Source organism: Microtus oregoni, unplaced genomic scaffold (genome assembly GCF_018167655.1).
Source record: "Microtus oregoni isolate MIOR12 unplaced genomic scaffold, Mior012 000032F_ref0000030, whole genome shotgun sequence".
Lineage (NCBI taxonomy): Eukaryota > Metazoa > Chordata > Mammalia > Rodentia > Cricetidae > Microtus > Microtus oregoni.
The window spans coordinates 24,628,754-24,652,860 of NW_024543091.1; positions in this window are offsets into that span (position 1 = coordinate 24,628,754).

Here is a 24,107-nt window from a genome sequence, read left to right on the forward strand (position 1 = left end):
CGGAGACCTGATGAAGGAATGAAGAAGCTGCCAGTTATTCTAAGACAGGCATGCTGAACTGAGTAGGGAGGGCTACAGCTGTGTTACCAAGGCGACTCGGAGCCCCTCCCCGCTCTTGAGCCTCCACATCTCCCACCATAAAGAGGTACTGGGTGAACCACCTGTCCCCCTGCTGTCTGAACAGCAGCACTTAGAGTCGGGATGGCGACTGGGGGTGAAGGGCAGTCACAGAGCAGTAAGTTCCTGGCAGGCAGGGGCAGCCTGTAGGTTTGTTTGTTTGTTTGTTTGTTTTTTTACGATTTTCTCTTTTGGGGACTCAGAACCCAGTTCCCGAATAGTCACACGGAGACTTATTCTCAGTCTTAGCTTGGCTTATTTTCAGTCAGCTTTTCTAAAATTAAATTTACCTTTTGCCTCTAAGCTCTTGCATTTCTCTATCTCTGTGTATCTTTTCTTTCCTTCTTATTCTGTGCCTGGCTGGGTGGCTGGGCAATTGACTCCCAGCACCCTCCTCTCCTCCTTTTCTTGTTTCTTCCTCTTCTTTTCTGTCTCATTTATTCTTTCTGCCTGTCAGCCCTGCCTATCCCTGTCTCCTACCTTGCTATTGGCATTTCAGCTCTTTGTTAAACCAATCAGGTGTTTTAGTCAGGCACAATAGGACAGCTTTACAGAGTTGAACAAATGCAACATAAAAAATGCACATCTTTGCATCATTCAACAAATATTCCACAGCATAAGCAAATGTAACACATCTTAAACTAATATTCCACAACAGCAGCCACCAAGGCCTGGAGTCCATCTTCAGGATGTTTCCTGACCTTAGTCATTCTTCTATTGAATAAGAGCCTGCCTTAATCACTGTTCCTTTGCTGTGAAGAAGCGCCAGGGCCATGACAACTTTTATAAAAAGAGAACATTTAATTGGAGGCTGCATAAAGTTTCAGAGGTTTAATCTATGGTCATCACGGCAGAGAGCATGGTGGCAGACAGGTGTGGTGCTGGAGAAGTAATTGAGAGATACAAAACCTGGTCCACAGCAGAGAGGGGAGAGAGGGAGAGAGAGGGAGGGAGGAAGGGAGAGAGAGAGAGAGAGAGAGAGAGAGAGAGAGAGAGAGTTGATTCTTTTTGGCACACCAGGGCCATTACACAGCTCGATGATGACTGTGTTGGAGCTCTGGAACATTTCACTACTTGGATCCAGCCCAGCAAGTAGCCCAGCCTGGGGTAATCACTGGCTATCTCCCTCGGGGAGAAGACAGGATTGTCTCTAGGCAAACATAGCTAGGCTTCCTGAACACTCTGGCAGCATGATATTAGCATGATAATAGCAGTGTCACTGCTTTTTGGAGTTTGCTTCTTTCTCCGTGAGTCAACAATCTCCACTAAGTCATTGGTTATCTTGTTAATAAGCATTTCTGTGAGAATGAAATAGAACAAAGTGTTTCCAATCACCATGGAAACCGTAAAGGGATACTAAAATAGGTCCCTGCTGCTTTTCTGTTGCTGTTATAAAGCACCATGACCCAAAGCAACTTACGGAAGGAAGATCTTGCTTTGGCTTATGATTCCAGAGGGATAAGAGTCCCTCATGGTGGGGAAGTGTGGCTGCAAGCGTCGGGCATGGCGGCAGGAACTGGAAGCTGAGAGGTCACTTCCTACAGCATGGTGGCATCTCCTAGACTTTCCCAAACAATGTCATCAACTCAGGACCAAGTGTTCAAATGCCTGAGCCCATGGGGACATTCAAACCACCACAAGGAAGAGGAGCACAAAGGGTGTGCTTATTACTTGGCCTTCAATCTTAGAAGGAGTCCTGAAATGTAGTTCACTGCAAACAGAGGGGGAAATGTGTGGATAGCTTAAGGGCTTGTCCCCACTGCAGAAGGCACTATTACCCCATTTTGCAGATGGAAATATGGAGACTTGAAGACCTCAGAGCTTCACTGGGTCATGGGTGCCATGATACCTTTTGGATTTGTGAGGGAAATTTCTGATGGCTCTTTCCTCCTTCCCTTCTCTAAAACCTTTCTGCTTTTGTACCCAGATCAGCATCCCGGGGAAGAGAAGCAACTGATGAGGGCTTGCTGTGGCCCCTGGGCTTACTTCTTTAGCCACATTGTTTTACTTCATCCTCAGGACAACCATTCAAGATGGGGTGTATGTTGGCAGAAAGCTCTAGAAACTGTTACAGATGAAGAAACCACACTGAATGTAGGGGATGGGTTGTCAGTAAGAAGCCAACCCAAGACGTGTGTGTGTGTCTGAATGTGCATGAGGATGTATATTCTTGTCCCGTGTGTGGGGGCACACATGTGTGTACATGCCTGTAAAGGCTATTCCTCGGTTGCTGTCTTCCTTGTTCTTTGAGTCAGGGTCTCTCTTGGGGACATGAGGCTTTCCCATTTGGCTAGGCTGGCTGGCCCACAAACCCCAAGTATTCCCCTGTCTCTGCCTCCAGGGCTGGGATTACAAGCATGGACCACCATTCTCAGCTTTTTCATGGGTTTAGAGGATTAAATTAGGGTCCTCATGCTTCAATGGTAAGTACTTGATTATACCATCCGAGCTATCACCCCAGCCAATGCTAGCTCCAAAGCTTACTCTCTTACCCCGGTGTCATCCAGAAACTAAAGCAGATGGAAATCAGACCCTGGCCTCCGAGCCTTGTCCAGACTTCCTACATCCGAATATAACCTTGACCTTGCATAGCACGCTCGTTCTTAGAAAAATGAGCTTACCCACTAACGCTTGGCTCTTGGGGGTAGCCAAAGATGGAGTGAATGGCTATTCAAAGGATCCATTTGTGGCATAAATGGAGGTGGTTTGTTATGTACTCTGAACTCTCTGCCTCTAATTTCCTTCTTCCCAGTTTCCACCTATATCAGAGTCAGTTCAAAAGTGACAGTTTTTCTGAGAGGCACAAGCAGGAGCTGACCCTCAGGAAGGCCGTCCCTCCCTGCCTCCTGGGAATACCTCTCATTTTCAGGCTGCTCCAAGGCCCCAAGAAACCTGCCTTTGACCCACTTACTGGGAGAAGATCTTCACCAACCCCGCAACTGACAAAGGTCTGATCTCCAAAATATATAAAGAACTCAAGAAACTAGACCGTAAAAGGCTAATCAACCCAATTATAAAATGGGGCATTGAGCTGAACAGAGAATTCTCAACAGAAGAAGTTCAAATGGCCAAAAGACACTTAAGGTCATGCTCAACTTCCTTAGCGATCAGGGAAATGCAAATCAAGACAACTTTCAGATACCATTTTACATCTGTCAGAATGGCTAAAATAAAAAAAACACCAATGATAGCCTTTTTTGGAGAGGTTGTGGAGAAAGGGGTACACTCATCCATTGCTGGTGGGAATGCAAACTTGTGCAACCACTCTGGAAAGCAGTGTGGCGGTTTCTCAGGAAATTCGGGATCAATCTACCCCTGGACCCAGCAATACCACTCTTGGGAATATACCCAAGAGAGGCCCTATCATACAACAAAAGTATATGATCAACTATGTTCATAGCAGCATTGTTTGTAATAGCCAGAACCTGGAAACAACCTAGATGCCCTTCAATGGAAGAATGGATGAAGAAAGTATGGAATATATACATATTAGAGTATTACTCAGCAGTAAAAAAAAACAAGGACTTCTTGAATTTTGCATACAAATGGATGGAAATAGAAAACACTATCCTGAGTGAGGTAAGCCAGACCCAAAAAGAGGAACATGGGATGTACTCACTCATATTTGGTTTCTAGCCATAAATAAAGGACATTGAGCTTATAATTCGCGATACTAGAGAAGCTAAATAAGAAGGTGAATCCAAAGACAAACATATAGGCATCCTCCTGAATATTACCCTTCATCAGGCGATGAAAGGAGACAGAGACAGAGACCCACATTGGAGCACCGGACTGAAATCTCAAGGTCCAAATCAGGAGCAGAAGGAGAGGGAGCACGAGCAAGGAACTCAGGACCGCGAGGGGTACACCCACACACTAAGACAATGGGGATGTTCTATCGGGAACTCACCAAGGCCAGCTGGCCTGGGTCTGAAAAAGCATGGGATAAAACCGGACTTGCTGAACATAGCCGACAATGAGGACTACTGAGAACTCAAGAACAATGGCAATGGGTTTTTGATCCTACTGCACGTACTGGCTTTGTGGGAGCCTAGGCAGTTTGGACGCTCACCTTACTAGACCTGGATGGAGGCGGGCGATCCTTGGACTTCCCACAGGTCAGGGAACCCTGATTGCTCTTCGAGCTGATGAGGGAGGGGGACTTGATTGGGGGAGGGGGAGGGAAATGGGAGGCGGTGGCGGGGAGGAGGCAGAAATCCTTAATAAATAAATAAATTTACAAAAAAAAAAAAAGAAACCTGCCTTGGTTTGCAGCTATGGAAATAATCAGCACTGTTCTTCCTACTGGACATCAAGCCTCATTGGCCTCTGTGCTGGCTGGTTTTATGTCAACTAGACACAGGCTTTCGTCATTTGAGAGGAGAGAACCTCAACTGAGAAGCCTCCATAAGATGGGGCTGTGGGCAAGCCTAGAGGGCACTTTCTTAATTAGTGATTGATGGCAGGGGGCTTAGCCCATTATGGGTGGTGCCATCCTGGGCTGGTGGTCCTAGGTGCTCTAAGAAAGCCGGCTGAGCAAGACATGAGGAACAAGCCCGTAAGCAGCATCCTCCATGGTCTGCGCATCGACTCCTGCCTCCAGGATCCTGCCCTCTGTGCTTTGATGATGAACTGTTGTATGGAACTGTGAGAGAAATAATCCCTTTTTCCCCTACCTCATTTTTTGTTTCAGCGCAGCAATAGAAACCCTAACTAAGACAGTCTCTTAAATACCACCTTTCCTTGCTGTATTTTCAAATCCTCACCTGTTCTATTTTTGCTTCCCTTGCTGGTTGAGCTCTGCAGCAGGTGATTCCAGCACAAAGGGTCCTAATTAATTTCCCCTGCCTTTAAATATATATTTTTCAAAGTATGCCTTTGAAAAGGACATTTTAAAAAAAAATCTCAAGACTCCTGAGGTGGGTTCCAACACACCTCTTGCTGTTCTCCACTTGGAATGCAGCCTGCCTCTCAGAGCCTGCTGGGTGACCTGGCTGTGACCTGATGTTTGCAGCTGGGTAGAGCTCATGCCTCCTCCAGGATGGACAGCCTCCTCCATCCATCTCTGGGCCACACACTGCCCTGCATGGAAGAGTCTGAGGGTCCAGGGAGAAGAGTCCTGGCAGAGTGAGGAGGAAAGAGGGGCTTTGAGAGCAGCGTCTCAAAAGCAGACCAGGGGCCATTGGAAAAACCATTATGGTGAATTCCCTTGCCCTGAGTCTTTGCTGCAGAGTCTAACAAACCATGTGTGGTGACTTATCCTCATTCTGGCTGCAGTGATCTTCCTTGGAGTGCCTGTGTCCTTGCAAGGTCACCAGGAGTCTGAGTTTAGGACCCGGTTTGATGGCGATGCTTCTGTCATCTGGCATATGGGCTTGGTCTTATCCTGTGGGGACGATTCTGCCTTTGAGCTTCTAGCTGAAGAGAAGTGGTTTTGAATAGCAGATGTTTTTGGAAAAACACATACGAAAAAGTTCTCTTCTTTCCACTCTGCCAGGCGCAGGCTCCAGTCCCTGGAATCTACCTACAGCAAAGTTGGGAAGGGCTCCAACGTGTGAATTCAGCCTACTGGATACAGAGCCCCAGACCTGGAATCCCACCGTTAACTCTTGCCTCTGTAGGATGTGGATGCTACCCCAGTGAGAAGCAGGCCACTGTTAGTGAGGGTGCGGGTGGCAGTGACCAGGAGCCATCTCCTCTCTTCTTCTCTCTCCTATGCCTTCTCTACTTCCCTCTGCTCTTTCCTCCCCTGTCCTGCCTGGCTCCCTCCTCATCCCACATCTCAGCTGTTCTCGCCCTTCTCAGGTCTCTCCTCTCCTCTCCTGCCATCTTGCTCTCCCTGGTTTCCAGGACCAGCACCCAGCCTCTTTCCTCAGGACAGTGCTCCCAGCAGCACTACAGGCCCGCTGCTAGAAATTTCTGAACTGTCTGGGCATACTCTTCAGCTATACCTAGAGAGCAAATGTTATGTTGATCTCTGCCCTGGGACTGGGTGTCCTGCTCGTCCTGGGAGGAGCCCTCTCTCCTCTCTGGTAGAGAAAGGGTGGATATGACTGATGAATGCATTTTCTTTTTCTTTTTTTTTCTTCCAAGACAGGGTTTCTTTGTGTAGCCCTAGCCTAGGCTTGTCTTGAATTTAGAGATCCGCCTGACTCTGTTTCCAGAGGGCTGGGATTAAAGGCGTGTGCCACCACACCCGGCTGTGTTTTCTTTTTATATAGGCAGACACTGAGGATGACAGAGGACAACTGTTTGGTCCTCCAGACTAGGGCCTCCAGAACCCTGCTTGAGCACCAAGTACACCAGTTACTTTATAGTTCTTGTTACTGTAGCATAATACCAGACTCAAGGAAAGACAGGTTCGTTTTCAGAGAGCTTCAGTCCATTAGGGCGGGAAGGCAGGGAAGGCAGCTTCATTCATGGTGGCCGGAGCATGTGCCTGAGGCTGCTCATATCACGGTGGACCAGAAGCAGAGGGAAGGAGCAACAGAGAGAGAACACCCAGAGGACACGTGTAACATTTCAAGACTCATCTCCAGGCAATCACCTTACCAACTAGGCCATCCCAACGTTTCCAGAACATCCCAAACTGTCCCCAAGCAGCTGGCGACCAAGCACTCAAGATGTGAATCTACAGGGGACATTTCAGATTCAGATCACAGCACCTGAAAAGAGCTCCAGTCTAGGAGGAGAGTGAGCTAGAGATGAGGAGAAAGACCAAAGAGATGGGGAGAGAGTAGAAGGGAGGCAGAGGAGGGGTGGGGAGAGCAGAGAGGAGGTGGGGGGAAAGCAGGAGGGAGGCAGGAGAGGCGTAGGGAAAGCAGTGGGAAGGAGAGAGCAGGAGGGAGGCAAGGGGGTGGGGAGAGCAGAGAGGAGGTAGAGGAAGGGAGAGAGGAGCAGGAGGAAGGCAGGGGAGAGGTAAGGAAAGCAGAGGGAAGGCAGAAGAGGGGAGGGGAGAGCAGGAGGGAGGCAGGGGAGAGGTAGGGAAAGCAGAGGGAAGAGGAGAGGAGGGAGGGAGGCAGAGGAAGGGTAGGGAGAGCAGAGAGGTGGCAGAGGAAGGGAGAGAGGACAGGAGAGAGGCAGGGGAGAGGTAGGAAAAGCAGAGGACAGACAGAAGAGGGGAGGGGAGAGCAGGAGGGAGACAGGGGAGGGTCAGGAAGAGTAAGAGGGAAACAGGAGGGGAGAAAGGAGAGGGAAACAGGAAAAGGGAGGATATTCCTGGTCACTGCCCCTACACCCTCACAAGCTGGCTAACAATGATTCGCATTTGGCCAGGGCTAGCACCTACATAGGAGAGGCTAAAGTCAGCATGCAGATCACATGCCCTAATGCCCAGCTCCAGGGGTGATTTGGACCTGGTCCCACAGAGATTGGAACTCTTTCTGCTGAGGTTGCTGCCTTGGGCCTGCTCTGGCAGAGGTCGCTGGCTCAGGCCTGCTCCAGTGGAGGTCACTAGATCGGGCCGGCTACCTCAGAGGTTGCTAATTCTCGTCCAGTCTGACAGAGGTCTCTGGTCCGGACTGCTCCTTCAGAGGTGGCTCCCTTGTACCTGCTCCTGTGGAGTTCGCTGCCTGAGTCCTGCTCTGGCAGAGGTCGCTGGCTCAGGCCTGTTTCCATAGATGTCCCCGGCCTGTGCCCACTCCTCCCACAGAGGTTCTTGGCTTGGACCCAGTCCTGTAAAGGTCTCTGTCTCTGGCCTATTCCCTCAGCAGTTGCTCCCTTGTATCTGCTCCTGTGTAGTTTACTGCCTCTTAATGGCTTTTTTTGTATTTTATGTTCATTGGTGTTTTGCCTGCTTGTATGTCTATATGAGGGTGTCAGATCCCCTGGAAGTGGAGTTATAGGCAGTTTTGAACTAATATGTGGGTACTTGGAATTGAACCCTGGTCTTTTGGAAGGGCAGCCTGTATCACAATTAATAAAAACCCAGAGACAGATAAAGGTCAGAAAAGCAAAACAGTCAACCACTGTCTCTTACCTCTACCTCAATCCGAAATAGAGATCCTGCCTCCAGATATCTCAGAATGAGACTGTGTCTGAGAGCTGTCTCCTCCCGTCTTGTATTCTTCTCTAGGGCTCGGATTAACGGCGTGCACCACTACCGCATGGTTTTTATGGCAAACTAGTGTGGCTCCTGGGATTAAAGGTGTGTGTCACCATTGCCTGGTCTGTAAGACCAACCCGTGGGTCTGTTTTACTCTCTGATCTTCAGGCAAGCTTTGTTTATTAAAATACAAATGAAATGCCACTGTAGCAGCCAGTGCTCCTAACCAACCCCCCTGCTTCAAACTCCCAGGTGGGCTACAGGCACACATAACCACACACTATTTACCGCTGGAACGTTGTTGAGATGCGCCTTGCGGGTTGACCTGTGGTCAGTGCTGATGCGGAGCGTGCCTTTCCCATCCCTTTACATGGAGATCCTCTGGGCCCTGGCTTTAGGTTGACTCGTCCAAAGCTGTGATTTTTATAAGTTAAAAAAAAAAAAAAAAAAAAAAAAAAAAAGATTGTGGTCTAGAAAGACGGCTTAGCAGTTAAGAGCACTCACTGTTCTTGCAGAGAACCTGAGTCGGTTCCCAGAGGGTGACTCACAACTCTCAGGACTGGAATTCCAGGCATTTGATATCCTCTTCTGGCCTCCATGGACACCTGTCCACCTGTATACACACACACATGCATACACACACTCACACATACACTTACACACACATACACCTCGAATTAAAAATTAAATGAATATTTTAAAAGGTTGAGTACTGGCATTTTCTTTTTTGTGTGTGTTTTATTGAAAACAGATTCTTCTCTCATACAGTGCATCTTGATGACAGTTTCCCCTCCCTCCACTCCATCCAGCTCCCCCACCTCTCCCCTCTCCCGGGTCCACTCCCCACTCCATCTCCCTTCAGAAAGGAGCAGGCCTCCGAGAGACAACGCCCAAACACAACAAAACAAACATACTAAGGCAAGGCAAAAGCCTTGTATGGAGTCTGGACAAGGCAACCCAACAGGAGAAAGCACATCCCAAGATGAGGCCAGAGAGCCAGAGACACACCCGCTCCCACAGTTAGGAGTCCCACAAAAACACCAAGCTGGCAGCTACAACATGTACTCAGGGGCCCTGGTGCAGACCCACATAGGCCCCGGGCGTGCCACTCTCGTCTCTGTGAGCTTATATGCACCCTGGTATAGTCATAAAGTCATGGGCTATGCGCTCCTGGTGCCCTCCATCCCCTCTGACTCTTAGAACTTTCTGCCTCCTCTTCCTCGGGACTCCCTCAGCTCCAAGGGGAGGGACCAATGGGGACCTCCCATTTAGAGTCTTTCTGAGTAATTTCTGACTGGGTCTCTGCATCTGCCCCCATCTGTCGCCATAGGAAGCCTCGCAGATGCCGACTGGACGAAGCCCCGATCTACAAGTACAGCAGAATATTTTTAGCAAACACTTCATTGTTTTTTTTTTTTTTAGACTAGTCTTGTTGGGTTCTAGATAGAACTCTGAGCTATCTATTCATTCTCCAGTTCCTGGCCTTCCAAACAGTGTCTAAACACGGGCTGTCTCTCCAGGTGAGGGCCTAGAGTTAAATCAGAAATGGGTCAGCCACTCCCACCAGCTCTGTTCCACCACAGCCCCAGTACATCTTGCAGGCAGGACTGTAGGTAAAAGGTTTTGTGACTGGGTTGGTGTCCCCATTTTTCTTTTAGTAGCCTGCACAGCACCTCCTGCACCAAAGAGACCAGAGCCTAGAGCTGAAGGCTCCATACAGGAACCAGCTCAACCTCTCCACATCCAATGAGTTGTGTGGATGGCACTGTCCTCGGCAATGATGCCCCAGGGTGCTGGCATTTCCATACCAGTTCAATTTAACATTTAAAGTCAGTCCTTACCAGCAACATAGTTGTAAAATCATCTATTTTGAAAACCCTTATCTTTTAAATTGAATATTTGACTCACCTACACCTAGAGTATCTCTCTGACTTGTTTGGTCTTATATTTATTATTTTTACTAATCATTTTTTACTTTTCCCACACATTTTATTGCCCTTCTTTTTGCCTTTTTTAAAAATTAATATTTGGGGGCTGGAGAGATGGCTCAGTGGTTAAGAGCATTGCCTGCTCTTCCAAAGGTCCTGAGTTCAATTCCCAGCAACCACATGGTGGCTCACAACCATCTGTAATGAGGTCTGGTGCCCTCTTCTGGCCTGCAGGCATACACACAGACAGAATATTGTATACATAATAAATAAATAAAATAAATATTTAAAAAAACAAAAAAATTAATATTTGTTTTCATTATTCCATCTCCTCCCTTAGCATATCAGGCTTTTAAAAATCTTTTATTGCTTGACAATCTCACACACTTTTGAATCATATCAGATTCCTACCTCTCTAGGGACCACCCTAGACTACAGGTTGTAAGTTCTTAGACAATGCAGATATCGTGGAACTCTTTTGCTCCCTTTACTCCTCATCCTCTTGTGTTATTAGCACCACCCAGTTTAGCCTTACATATATTTTCAACTTCACATTACATTAATGACTAGAAAAGCTGATATATTTGTTTATACTTACACATTTAACCCTCTGTTGTTCATCTCTTCCTACATTTCCTTCTTTCTTCATCTCACATAATTTTACTTTTGCTGGAGAACTCATTTTAGTGTTTATACAAAGGCAGATCGGCAGTTGTAAAATTTTCTTGGTTCTTTTTTGTCTGAAAGTGATTTCATTTTGGTCAAACTCTCAGAAGATGTTTTTGCTTGCTATAGAATTCTACTTGTCAAGAATTTTTGTTTCAGAAGCTTGAAGATACTATCTTATTGTTTTCTAGATTTCTTTTTTTTCCTTGTGCTTCTGAAGAAATATATCTTTCAACACCAGAGTCTAGAATATTCACTTTGTCTTTGGTTACACAGATTTACTGTGGTGTTTCTGGGTGGGACTCACTTTCTGTTAAACACACTTGGGCTTTATAACATCTTTAGCTTGATGCTGCGTAGTTGGTGGGAAATTCTTATTCATTATTTTTGCGTCTCTTAAGGTATCACTTCCCCATTCTTTTCTTCTTCCAAGATTCCAATTTCATGCATATTTGGACTTTTCGCCATTGCCATATGTTTCTCATTCTTTTTTAAAAGTACAATGTAACGAGCCTTATTCAGTTGTACCAACCTGCTGTTGAGTTGTTTGTTATTTTTGTGAATGACAGTTTCAGCTATTTGAGGTCTATTTGTTTTTTATAGAGTGAGTTCTTGTGTTTGCTTTATCTACCTATGAGAATATTAATTGCAATGACTTTAAAGTCATTATCTCATGACCCTAACATCTAGGTCACCTGTATCTTTGGTCCTCCCGTTGTTTTTCCAGGAACCTGTAGCTTTGATATGCCTAGCCCTTTTTGTTTTATTTTTTTTTAAATTGAATCATGAAGAGTGCATATTAAATTTGGGGGAGATCTTGGAAGATGTCATTGTCTTCATAAGATCCACCCTGCTTGCCAGAATCAAGCAGTGTAATTCTGCCCATTCCCCCCAGGACAGGAAGCTGATTCCAAACTCTTCTGAGACCCTCCTTGCTCTCCTCTGAGCAATCTCCCCTCCCACAGGGTAGCCCTCCTGAGGTTCCAATTAGTTGTAGGGAGTATCTCCTGGATCCTTCATCCTCTGGAAATCCTAAATTGAAATTTTGTCTCCCAAAGGCCATAGGAAGTTTGGGGGATACCTTTATTTAGCTTCTTAGCTTCTCACCCACATGGCTAAGAACTGGAAATGCCTCCAGGAGAAGATGACCATGGGTCGCTCCCTTCTCCCTTCTGCCACTCTGTTGACTCTTGCCCCCTCCAACTGCCTTAGAAGCCTAAAACGGTCTGTCTTTACTCTGTGTGGCAGCCTCTGGCTCCTCCGCATCCTTGTGGTGACCTCTGCCTGCATCCTGCACAGTGTCCTGGGGGAAAGTAATGGCCAAGATTAGGGACCTTTCAAAGAGCTTTTCTCCCCTGCCCTAATCTTGGCCCTTCGAACAGTGGCTACCATGGCAACCCTACAAGTCATGAGTGAGAACGTTAAAAATAAGTTGGGCATTGTCCTTAGTCCCAGAACTCAGGGGGCAGAGGCAGGCAGATCTCTGTGAGTTTGAGGCCAGCCTGGTCTACAGAGCAAGTTCCTAGACAACCAGAACTACACAGGGAAATTCTGTATCAAAAATAAAAAAGGAAACTAAAATGCATCATGTAGCCTTTGAAGCAGCATATCTCTTAGGTCTGACATCAGCCAGCTCATCTTAGCCACATGCAGAATCAAAACTCTTGACCGCTTAAGATATTATTTTAAGAATTTTTAAAGTAATAGAACCTATTATTTTCCCTAATCCCTTCAGTGGGTCTGTGAGGGATTAATAGTTAAGTCCCAAGTGGTTTTGTGCTTTTTGCTGAGCTGTCTTGTGCCTGTATCCCAATGGTTCTTTAACAAACGAGCAAAATCTATGCATGCATCTCCTTCCCTTACTTATTTGTTCACATGTATGCGCATATGTGGGTGGGCACATTTGTTTTGGTTTATAGAGACAGGGTCCCACTGTGTAGACCAGGCTGGCCTAGAACTCATGAAGATCTACCTGCCTCTGCCTCCCAAGTCAGGATTAAAGGTGTGCGCCACCACACCCGGTTCACATTCATACTTTTTAAAACAGCAGTTCTAAGCTTTATCTTTTCTGAATCGCATCCAATAGGGATTGGTTTTCCTCTTTTGCATATTAAAATTTACCCAACCAAGAAATGAAATAGATTGTTCTTTACTTGCTAGCTAGTGACATTTTAATTCTTCTGGCTTGAAATCTAATCACCGTGCATGCTTTTTCTCTTCTTATTTGTGTGTTCATGTGTGTGCATCTGTGGGTTGATATGTACGTGTGCACAGGTAAGGGGGCAGAGTTGATATTAGGTGCTTCGATTTCCTTAAACTGTACCTGTACTGAGTTGTTGTTGTTTGTTTTCTTGCTTGCTTTTTGAGAAATTATTAAGGTAGAGTGACCAGGCAAACTCCAGGAATCCTGCCATCTCTGCCTTCCTGGCTCTGAGGTCACAAACGCCCATCATCACAGCCAGCTACTTTTACATGGGCGCTGGGAATCTGAACTCAGGTCCTAGGCTTGCCCAGCAAGCACTTTGCTGGTAGACTGAGCCATTACCCCAGCCCCACATACTCCTTTCTTTAAGTCATTATCTTTCAAAGCCAGAGCTTCTTCCTGAATCTTCCACAGGACTCCCCTAAGGTCTGCGTATGCGGTGGGTACTCTAAGGCAGCCTGCTGAGTTGATTTATGTCACGTGACAGTTATTCATAGGCAGAGGCTCCCAGCCTGACCCTGGCTCTCAACTGTTGCATCAGACTCTATTTTAAAAGGAAATGAAAATAATAAATCAAATTCTAGTGCCAAAAGGAACCCACTGGAATGGACGAGGAATGCAACAGGAATTCAGCAGAACTCTTACTCAGTATTTATTCTGCTCTGTCTTAGAGTTAGGCCCATCTGGGCGTCAGTAAGATATGTAAATAACTATCCCTTGTTATCCCACTAACCCCCCCCCAAACAGAACTAAAGCAGAGTGACATCCTGTGACAGTTGATGAGACCAATTATGTTCTAAAATGACAGGCATGTAAACCGAAGTCATAGGAGAAACTGATCAAGATTCCAGAGGTAGTGGTGGGGAACTCCACCAGCACTCTGGTCATAGAGCCAACTTCAAAATATCTCTAAGCCAGGCAAGAAGAATTACAGATGTTTTGGAGCAAATTATTGGCGAGCTTGTCAAAATCCGGAGAAGGATGGCTTCCTTTATCTGCATCACGGGAGGCCACAACACCAAGCAGAGCACAGTGCAGCCCTCGCCTGGGAACACCCAGCAGAACCCAATGCGTCCCTTGCCTGGTCCTTCCAGAGTTTGGAGACTGTAATTTTAAGTCATTTAAAAGGTCTAACTACAGCCGGGCGGTGGTGGCGCACGCCTTTAATCCCAGCACTCGGGAGGCAGAGGCAGGTGGATCTCTGTGAGTTCGAGACCAGCCCGGTCTACAAGAGCTAGTTCCAGGACAGGCTCCAAAGCCACAGAGAAACCCTGTCTCGAAAAACCAAAAAAAAAAAAAAAAAAAGGTCTAACTACAACTTCTGTTACTTGTTGACTCTGTAAAGATAGCCAAGCTTCTCTCTCAAGTGCACGTCTCTTCCCAACTCGGAAGTGGGAGTCCAGGGTGGGGTCAAAATTGTCAATACTGTTTACAGAGTAGGTTGCTAAGCAGTCACTTGCTAGATAGAAAGGAGAGGCGGTGTGGGCGGTGTGGGAGGGGGGGAGCCTGTGGTGGGGAGGTGCCCAGATGGTAAAATGCTTGCGTTGCACAAGGGCCTGTACTAGAACCCATGTATAAGCAGTCAGGCGTGATGATGTATGTCTGCGATTCCAGCACTGGGGAGGCAGAGACAAGGTAGATCCCTGGGCCTCACTGGCCAGTTAGCCAAACCAGGCAGCGAGGGGCCCTGTCTCTTGCACATGCACACTCAAAGTTTAACTTAATTTTATCTTTCCTGAGATTTGTGTGTACATGAACACATACATAGAACAAAATGCATCCCTCTAAATTGGACCACGCAGGAGTTTTAACAAATACGAAAAATATGAAACCCAAGGTACAAAACAATTCTTTTTTAACTGTAAACTTTTCTTTATCTTTTACTTGTGTGGTGGGGAGCAGACATGCATGCAGCAGTATCCGGGTGCAGAGGCCAGAGCAGGATGTCGGATGTCTTCCTCTATTACATGCCCCCCCTCAGGACCTTCACAAAGGGTCCACCACTGTTTAGCTCAGCTGGGTGGCCTGAAAGCCCTGGGGACCTGTCTGCCTCTGTCCTCCAATGTTTGGTTACATGCACACACAACCACACTTGGCTTTTTACATGACTGCTTGGGATTCAAACTCGGGTCCTTAGGCTTACACAGCAGGAGTGCTTACCCACTGACGAGAACAATTCTTCACCCTCCTTGCTTATGCGGTGCTCTAATCTGTCCGTCCTGAAGCTCACCATGGGAGGTCAGAAGGTAATTTGCAGGAGTCAATTCCTTGCTTCCACAGTGTGGGTTCTAGGGGTTGGATTTTGGTTGCAGGACTTCACAGCAAGAGCCTCTACCCATGGCCACCTCACCAGTTCAAGATCATTTTCTAATTGCCATGTATCTTTCATAAATACTTTTTGAAATCCACTAGTGATTTATTTTGGTGGAAACTTAAATCATGAATCCACTTTTTAAATATAAATGTGTTATATTTGAGTTTCTAATTTCAGTTTTAATTTCTATTTTGCTCAAATTTCACAAAACTCTCAAGAGAAATAACAAAATAACAAAACCATAGATAATGACATTATTCCTTCAAAAACTCATGCAATTACATCCTTCAGCAGCTAGGTGGCTAGGTGTGGTAGGGCATGCTTGCAATCCCAGCACTTAGGTAGTGGAGCGTGAGTGCCAGGAGTTCAAGGTTATCCCTGGCTATGTACCAAGTTCTAGGCTAGCCTGGTTACAGGAGACACCACCACAAATCCAACGAAGTCCGTGACCAGAGCCCATGCAGTGGCTCAGCAGAAAAACGCACTTTCTGTGAAAGCCTGGAAATCTGGGTTTAATTCCGAGAACCCACAGTGGATAGAGATACCTGAGTCCCAAAGGTTGTGGTCTGATCTCCATGTGAACTCTGCAACTGGAGGTTTCTCTCCTGCCCACCAATTAATATTAATATTAATTACAAATTGTTTGGTGATGGCTCGGGCTTCTTCTGGCTAGCTTTGCATATAAATAACCCATCTCTAATAATCTCTGTATAGCCACATGCCCCATGGCTTACCAGTAATGTTCTGGCATCTTACTCCTCCAGTGGCTGCTGTTGTCTCCTGACTCTGCCTTCTTTCCCCCTATCTCTCTGCTTGGATTTCCTGCCTAGCTATATCCTCTCTGACTATTGGCCAGATCAGCTTCTTTATTAACCAATGGTATCAAGACATATTCACAGCATACAGAGGGCATCCCACATCAGGCTCCCACTGATCTCCACTCCTAGCAGCTGACAGTTGAATATAACACAACATTGCATTCTCGGGATAAACACTGCTTTTATCTGGTGTCTTAGCCCTTAAAACAATGTTAGTTATGCTTTTTGTATTTTGCAAGGATTGCTGAGTATGCATTCTCATTAATTTGTCACCTTTGGCACATGGCTAGGAACAGTCATTTCCACAGCTGACTTCCAGGTTAGTTCCAAACAAATCACCTTTCCCGTGTCTGCCCCACTGCTGGGGCATCTCCCAGGAACCCTGAAGTCTACAATCAGGTGTATTTCTGAGGCTGGATTTTCCAACTGTAAAATGAAATTTTCTATAGTAATTATTAATGTTATTAATTAAAGTGATAACCTAACCATAAGTTTGCTTGGAAATTAAATGTCAGTACATTAATAGAAAGCACACTGTGGGCAGCTAAAATGCTCCAAATATTTATATGTATTTTTAATATTTCATACACCAAAAATTCACTGCTCTCTCTGTTCTTCTTGCCATTCACAAATGTGTGAACACATGTGGATGTGTTAGCAGGTAAGGGAGGGAGGGGCTGCTCTAGCATTAGGAGGGTATTATTAAAATTTAATAATTTTTATGGTGTGGAAGTCTTGCCTATATGTATGTCTGTGTATCACATGCATGCCAGGTGCCCAGGGAGACCAGAAATGAGCATTGGATTCCTTAAGATTAGAGTTACAAACCATTGTGAGCCTTCATGTGGGTGCTGGGAATCAAAGCTAGGGCCTCTGGAAGAACAGCCCTTGCTTTCAGCTGCTGAGAAATTTTTCCAGCCCAGAGGATGATGGAAATGCTTTGAACGTTATGCACAGTTAATTTCCACTGCCAGCCCATCTGCAGGACATGCGAGCTAGAGGCCAGGAGTGTCACCTCTGGAGTTCAGAGCTCAGGTAGCAAGGCTGCTGCAGGAGTCTGAAACCTGTCCCCAACACTGGGCTCTAAGAACTCTGGTGAGCCCAGAGTCAATGTTTTGAAAGGACTTTGGAAGATTCTGGAGCACTGGTCTGTAATGTTCTGTGACATTTGATTTGGGGTTTAGCGATCCTGTACCATTTTATACCCAATGTATTCTGAGAGCTGGACTTGTCATGTGTGATACTGAAAACTCAGCCCCAAAGAAACCCATCTGGTTGCCGTCATTCGGCTGCCAGAACGGGGCAATAGTGACATTGCATAATTTCAGAAATTTGTTCTAGAAGAATTTTGTTTGAGTCTGAAAGTCAGTTGTACGAAATGTGTATTTTAATTCTCTGCACACCTTGGCCTCTAGATCATTCTTTATAGACTTATATATTTCTGATCGTTTGATCAAAAGAATATCATGTGCTCAAGAAGGCTGGATTTTGTGCTTCCGCATCTTGGCTGAGAAGACTCTTATGTGATCTGGAACGTGGTCTGAGGACTGTTATCTAAGTCAGGAATGCTGGCCCATGAGCATCTTGTGTGACTCAGATCCCTTGACCTACACTAACCCAGGGCTCAGCCCTGTAGCCAGCGTGACTATGACCCAGGTCTGGAACACTGCCCGCAACAACGTGGGGTGCTTTCCATTCAGACTGCCAGCCCGCCTCAGCACACCAGTGGCCACGGGGTGACTTTTCACGCCTGCTCTTTCTTGAACTCTTGATTACAGATCACTTGTTGGTGGCTGTGCCCTCGACTGCCAGAAATAAAAACCAAATTTCTCAACCGTTTCTTGCAACTGTGTCTGTACTTGTTGGAAAGTCCTGGCCACACATCAGGTTATGGGGCAGCGGAACATTCATGACATAATCTCGTTTTCGGTTTGGTTTTGTTTTCGAAGTAGGCAGGCTAGGTAGCTCTCAAACTCCCAGTTTTCCTTTCTCCGCCTCCTGATTGCTACAGTTACAGGCAGGTGCCACCCGTCACTCCTGGCTCTCACTGTATTTTTACTGGCCCAATGTCTGAACATTGAGAATTTTGCAACACAAGATTCTCTTTAGCAAGGCTCTAGCGTTAGGTAATGTTCCTCCAGGCCGAGATTCATAAATGATTTTCACAAGACAGGATTCCAAATTATAAACACCAATAAACCAATGGCATGTAAGCAAAAGTGACGGGTCATCTTCATAAAATATCCACCTAGAGCAGTGGTTCTCGGCCCTCCTCATGCGGCGACCCTTTCCTAGAGTTCCTCATGCTGTGGTGACCCCCCAACCATAAAGTTACGTCCGCTAAAAAAAAAAGTTACAGTTATTTCATAACTGTAGAGTCTTGCTTCTGTTATAAATTATAATGTCAATATCTGCATTTTCTGATGTTTACCAATAGCCTTAGGTAACCCCTTTAAAAGGAGGTTATTAGGAGGTATGACTTTGCTGGAGTAGCCATGGCCTTGTTGGAGGAAGGGTGTCACCGAGGGGGTGAGCTTTGAGGTTTCCTATGTTCAGAAAACTGCCCAGTGTCTCAGTTGACTTCCTGTTGTTTGCAGGATGTAGGACTCTCAACTATTTTTTTCAGCACCACGTCTGCCCGCACACGGCCATGCTACCCGCCTGATGATAATGGAATGAACTTCCGAAACTGTAAGTGAGCCACCACGATTCGATGTTATGAGTTGCTGAGGCCATGGTGTTTCTTCACAGCAATAAAAACCCTAAGACAGAATTAAACCTGTGTCTTCTGAATGAGAAGCCAGGGCTCTTAACTGTTGTGTCGTATCTCCAGACCCTGTAACATTTTTTATAAGAACAGCTGAGTTTACCAAAAGAAGTAAAATTGTGGAAAATACTACCAGTCTTTTGTAGTTTTGGAAACTGCTTGAAATGTGTCTTTAATAGTAGAGAACTAAACCCTCCTACCTGCTTTGGAAGCTAATCTATTGTGATGTGCTGGTTGTGGTATACTGAGAAACTCGGGCTTCCATAGATAGTAATCGGGGAGGGGGAGTTTTGTTTAGCTTTTTGCTTTTAGGAAGCTGGTGATTGAACCCAGGGCAATGTGTACGTCAAACACATGTTCTACCACTAAGCTCCATTCCTGACCCCAGGAAGATTATTTTAGAGGTTGTTTTGTTTTGAGACAGCATTTTTCTGTGTAGCCCTGGCTGTCCTGGAACTCACTCTGTAAACCAAGCTTTCCTGGAACTCACAGAGATCCGCCTACCTCTGCCTCCCCAGTGTTGGGATTAAAAGTGTGCGCCACCACTGACCATTGTGAAGATTCTATTTTTTTAATTAGTGTGTGTGTGTGTGTGTGTGCGCACATGCTCGTGTGGTGCACACATGTGGGTGCAGATGCATTACCCGTGCATGTGTGCATGTGCCCACACGAAGAGGACAGAAGTCAATGTTGACTGATTTTGTTTTGCTTTGTTTTGTTTTAATGATTTCTCTAAATCTCTATTTTGTTGAGATAGGCCCTCTCACTGAACCTGGAGCTCACCGTTTTCACTTGGCCAGCCTAATCTATGCATTTGTCTCCATCACCCAACATAGAAGTTCCATAGGGACTAGAGATTTGAACTCAGGTCCTCATGATTGCATGGTAAGCACTTTCCCCATTGAGCCATGTCTCCGGCCCTGCTCTAGAAGTCTTTAAAGATGACTGTGGATACTCTCTGCGTGCCAAAGCTCAGTAGTGACTGGATCTTAGACATTAGCCGTAACATAAAGTCTGGGAGAATGTTCTTTCCAAACAGTTACATTAAGATCTGTTTGTCAACCTCACACTTTACATGGATCCCTGCCTGCTTGTGGTTTCTAAACTTCACATATTGATCATTTAGAAAATATCAGTTCACTGAGTCTTTTAGACCTTCCAAACGTTGACATGCTTCATTACAGAATTTTTTTTTTTTTAAAAAAATCCTTGACATCACAACCCATCACACAGTATCTGGAAGCTGTTGGTCTCATAGCAGCAAATATAAAGTTTTCCCAGCTCCTAATTTGCCCCTGAAATACTGCATTTTGTAGTTGGCAAAAATGTTGTCAGTTATTTTCTTTGGAGTGTGGGCTCATTGAATTTATTTTCAAGACAGTATCTGCCAAAATACCCAACTCAGAATAACTATACTTTGCCTTCCCAGTAAAACATGATTCCATAAAAGAACAGAATGTCTAGCTTATCTCCCCAATCAAACGGTCCATATGAGGCTCTCCTTCTCCTGAAGACAACTCTGGTAGCTTTGCATGCAGCAGAACATAGCTTCAAACGTGGGTCAGAGATGTAGCTTGGCTGGCCTGGAACTCACAGAGATCCTCCTACCTCTGGCTCTTGAGTGCTGAGATTAAAGGCCTGCAGCATTCTGCCCAGCGATGGTCAAATTTTTAATTAAGTTATTTTTACTGCTTCTGTGGGGGCATCTTTAAGTAAAACTGGGTGGTTGCATGAGACAGCGGTAGAAACCCTATCAATTCTGCCAGCCAGCACTTCTGGTGGCGCTGCCCTTTTCCCGCTAAGCCACCAGCTGTGTTCCTGATCGTTGCATCTTCACATAAGAAAAAGTGGAGGGGGGAGAATAATGTCTTTGGTGTTTTACAAAAATACCCATGACTTTTTAGGTACCCTGGAAAACCTCGGTAACCCCCAGCATTCAGTAGCCAGCTGTTTGAAAATCATTGATCCGTTTACACTTTTATAACTAAGTCCCATTTCATGATTTAAGGTTCACATTCTGCCTGAACAAAGGATCCTCTTTGTCAATATGGGTATGCGTTGATTTTTTTTAAAATTGCATTCATTTGTTTATTTTATGTGTGTGTGTGTTTGGGCACACATGTGCTATAGCACATGTGTGGAGGTCAGAGGACAACTTGTGGGAAGTAAGTTCTCTCCTTCCACTATGTGGGTCCCGAGGGTTGAACTTTGCTTGTCAGACATGGCAGCAAGTGACCTTTATCCACTGAGCCCTTTCCCTGGCCCATGAGGTCACTTCCTGGCACTGAGTAGAAGATCTCAAATGATACAAATCTCACCCTCCCACATCAAGCTGACCTACCCTTGGCCCCTTCATTTCCAAGCTCAAGCGGCCCCCACTGCCTCTGAACTGCCTTCGGATCCCTTGGCTATCCTCCGCACCAAGGAATTCTGGGGGATAATTGTTATGTGTGCATCTCCTCTCCACTCCCGATCATCATTCCAGCCTCAGCTTTCTCATGGACATCATGGACCCTCCAAGGGGAAGCCATGTCTTTCAAGACTTCTGTAACATTCAGAGTCCCATGCCAGAGAGCATTTAGGCCAAGCTGTGCTACCAGCTCCACACTGCTAGACTCCTTCTGGCCCATACTACCCGTCCACTCCATCCACAGGGACAGGCGCTCGTTTGACCCCCAGCCATTTGAGGCTCCCTCTCAGTAGCAGGCTTCACAGATGCAAACTGGATAGCCATAGAAACTAGACATTGCCTCTTAAAGCTGCTGTCCCAAAGGGTCAATGGCCACCTCTGGTCACATTTTATAGGTCAATACAGATCCTATGAGCAGAGGGCCAAAGAGGAAGAAAAGGTTTTTTTCAGTGCATTATGGTGTGTGTTGGGGTTGGAGGCATTTGCAGGTCATGTCCTGCATGTGGTCAGAGGACAGTTTAAAAGAATCAGTTCTTCCTTCCACCATGCGGGTTCTGGGGCTTAAAGCCGGATCATCAGGCTTGGCAGCAAGCACTTCCGGCTGATGAGCCACCCCTGCAGCCCCATTACTACTGGGACAGAGTACACGACAAAAGCAACTTCAGGAAGGAAGGGCTTATTTTGGCTCACAGTTCCCAGGAGCACAGTCCATCATGGCGAGGACAGGTTTCAAGGCTGCTGGTCACGTTGCTCCCACACTTGGAAAATAGGGTAATGTATGAGGGTGCTTGACTCGCTTTCTCCTCTTTATTCAACTGTGAAATGCTACTGCCCACTTTTGGGGTGGGTTTCCCTCCTTGATTAGACCCATTTAGATAATACCTCTCACATATGCCCAGAGACTTGTTTCTGGGGCTATTCTAAATGTCATCAAGTTGGCGATCAAGATGAACCGTCACAAGCAGGACCTTATTTAGCTCAGGCTGTGTTGAACTCACTCTGTAGGTGTCTGTATTTGCTGTCTATTGCTGTGATAAAACATCATGACCTAAAGCAACCTGGGGAGGAAAGGGGTTATTTCTCCTTACAACTCTTACCTTATATTCCATCACAGGGGGAAGTCTGGGCAGGAAATGGAGGCAGGAACTGAAGCCACAGCCTTGGAGGAATGATGTCTACTGGCTTGTTCTCCAAGGCTCACTCATCTTGCTTTCTCATGGAACCCAGGACCAGGGGTGGCACTGCACACAGTGTGCTAGATACTCACACATCAATCAGCAAGAAGAAAATGCCCCACAGATGTGACATGCCCACTGGCCAACCTGAGAGAGTCCATTCCCCACTTGAGGTTTCCTCTCCTCAGATGTCCCTAGCTTGTGTCAAATCGACAAAAACCTAACCAGCACAGTGGCCAAGGATGACTGTCTTAGTCAGGGTTTCTATTACAACAATAAACCACTGTGAACAAAGCAACCTGGGGAGGAAAGGGTTCAGCTTTACTCTTCCACATCACTGTTCATCATCAAAGGAAGTTAGGACAGGAACTGACACAGAGCAGGAGGCAGGAGCTGATGCAGAAGCCATGGAGGGGTGCTGCTTGCTGGCTTGCTCCTTATGTCTCGCTCAGTCTGTTTTCTTATAGAACCCAGCACCACCAGCTCAGGGATAGATCCACACAATGAGCTGGACCCTCTCACATCAATCACTCATAAAGAAAGTGCCTACAGCCTGATTTTACAAAAGCATTTCTTTCTTTTCTCTTTTTTTTCTTCTAAAATAGGGTTTCTCTCTGTAGCCTTGGCTATCCTGGAACTCACTCTCTAGACGAGGCTGGCCTTGAACTCACAGAGATCCTCCTGCCTCTACCTCCTGGGTGCAGGGATTAAAGGCGTGAGCTGCCATCACCTGGCTGGCATTTCTTTTTTTTTTTTTGGTTTTTCGAGACAGGGTTTCTCTGTGGTTTTTTGGAGCCTGTCCTGGAACTAGCTCTTGTAGACCAGGCTGGTCTCGAACTCACAGAGATCCGCCTGCCTCTGCCTCCCGAGTGCTGGGATTAAAGGCGTGCACCACCACCGCCCGGCTTCTGGCTGGCATTTCTTAATTAAGTTTCTCTCCTCTCAGATGGCTTTGGCTTGTGTCAAATTGGCACAAAACTGTTCCAGCGCAATGACCTTGATTTTCGCATTCTCCTGCCTCCACCTTGGAGTGCGGAGCACCATACCTGGGCTTCATGTATGTCAGGTCAAACATACTATCAACTGTACCAAGCAAGCCACTCAGTTAGACACAGATACTAGCACACACACAACTAAGCTTACATACTCTGCTCCTGCAACCCAAGCAGGAATCTTTTCTGCTAACTCTAACACTCTCCCAAAGGCTGTGAATGTTTTCTTCATTATCTCTGCTCCCTTGTGATCGTCACTGACCACATGTGACCATTGAGTGGTGCTCAGCAAACGAGGCATTAAATAAGATTTTCCTGGGCCAGCTCTCTACTGGGGAGTCAGAGTCCATGGAAGACAAGTAAACACTGACTGTCAAAGCGATTCAGACACAAACAGTGTCAGGAAGGTCAGTGGAGACAGCCCCAAAAGATCCCAGAAGCCAAAAATCCCCCACGCAGCAGCACCCAGCCGGCTTCGTCAGGCACTGTGCACTCCCAACACTGAATCCCACTCATTGGCTCTGTGACCTTGGACAAGTCCTGTCCCCAGGGTGGCCTTCAGCATGTTCACTTGCAAAGATGGATGATGTGAGTGGAAATTTCCCAAACAGTGGTTGGCTGGGCAGTGTCTTTGGGCAGTTCTCTGCATCCTGGACCAGAGCCTGGGGCTGAC